Source organism: Pollachius pollachius, assembly GCF_949987615.1.
Source record: "Pollachius pollachius genome assembly, chromosome: 11".
NCBI lineage: Eukaryota > Metazoa > Chordata > Actinopteri > Gadiformes > Gadidae > Pollachius > Pollachius pollachius.
The window spans coordinates 18,088,586-18,090,016 of NC_136944.1; the positions used below are offsets into that span (position 1 = coordinate 18,088,586).

At 38.1% G+C, this 1,431-nt stretch overlaps 1 protein-coding gene across 2 annotated transcripts in view; it reads right to left on the reverse strand.

Annotated features, from left to right (window-relative positions):
* The window catches only part of nfatc2ip (nuclear factor of activated T cells 2 interacting protein), a 5,732-nt gene extending 5,363 nt beyond the window's left edge, over nt 1-369 (reverse strand). The window contains exon 1 of one of the 2 annotated variants that reach the window (XM_079746973.1): nt 140-369. The gene's annotated coding sequence lies outside the window, so the exon portion shown is untranslated. Of the gene's footprint in view, nt 1-47 lie in introns of both variants that reach the window. The other variant, XM_079746972.1, reaches the window with a different exon arrangement.
* Nucleotides 370-1,431: the final 1,062 nt, after the last annotated feature.

Genomic DNA, 1,431 nt, shown 5'->3' on the forward strand with positions numbered 1-1,431 from the left:
AATTGTAAAACGTTGACGTTTTCTCGTACCAGTTGTCGTGTTCTTACCTCAAAACAGACTTTATCACTTTCCCTCGTTTCACAAACGGTTGTTAATCCATAATTTTGTTATGCAATTCAAATTAACTAGTTGAACTTACTGTGCTAAAGTCAGATACAGGGGTACTCTACTTCATCCTCAACACATCATCCGAAATCTCAAATAAGATCTTAATATTCGCTTCTTTAACTCAGGGATGGTAATAATAATAATAATTTCCAGTGCCTTAATAAATGGACTAGATTTAAATATCTCTGGACCAAACTAACTATAATAAATTCAAAAAAACAAATAAACTAAGAGAAGTCATGAGCAACATCTTCCATTGCTTTTTTTTCCGCTCTGCTGTAAAACCTTGGTCCCGATTGGTTAAATTTGAGCAAGCAAGTCCGTGATTGGTTCATTGTTGAGATTAGTCTTTGACGCATGGTTTCGTTGAGTAGGAGGGCCTGGATGGAGACGCTTACAAATTGGACAGGCCAATCGACTGGCACCAGAGCTGTGATTGCCTGATTGGTTTCAAGGGTGCAAAAGATAAATGATAGGAAAGGACCAGTGGCGTCACAAGGCTGTTTTATTCGGGGCTAAAGCCCCGGATCTTTTTTAATTAGCCCCGAATCAAATTTTTGGGTAAAAAAAAAAGAATTACGTCTGTGGACTTTTCTACCAACCCTTAGCGGTAGGAGCCTCCTCCTCCCGTACCCCCCCTTTTCGTGTGAAATTCTACAAAACTGTATGATTAACTATAGTTAGAATGGGCATCGCATCTTCCTCAAAATGATCCGACATGGCAAACCTAACACAATCAGCAAACACTGATCTGCAGTATCTTAAAAGTGTTTCGGACCATTTTAGGATCTAAGCCTCTGCAAAGTTAATCATTCATGGTACGTGCATGAGTCGCGCATCTTTTCAATAATGATTTAGATTCAGATAACTTTATTTATCCCACAAGTGCAAGGTTGTCATTTTAACCAAAAAGTCTTGCTGTCTGTAATCAACACATGCAATAATTAAACTTCAATCTTTTAGTGGTTTAACTGATATTTCCTACAGCGTGATGTAATGCTTTAGACAGCTTCAGTGGGTTTAAAGAACATGGGGCCTCTACGAATAGTCAAATCTCCTAACCTTTACCTTCTCCTAACCTTTACCTTTCCTCAACCTTTGTGGAAAACGTCATCGGGTCAAGGAGGGATGAAAAGGTTCTTCCTTTCGAACATAGGAAAAGACAGCACTATTTAAAATGAATCAGACTCTGAATATTTTAGGCCACTTGAATTCCAATCCACATTAAAAAAAGAGGCTAATCTTATGTTGATGTTGAAATTAACTGCCCCCAGTAGTCTTTCTTAAATTTGAAGTTGGCATTTTCTCTTCTTATGGTGTATG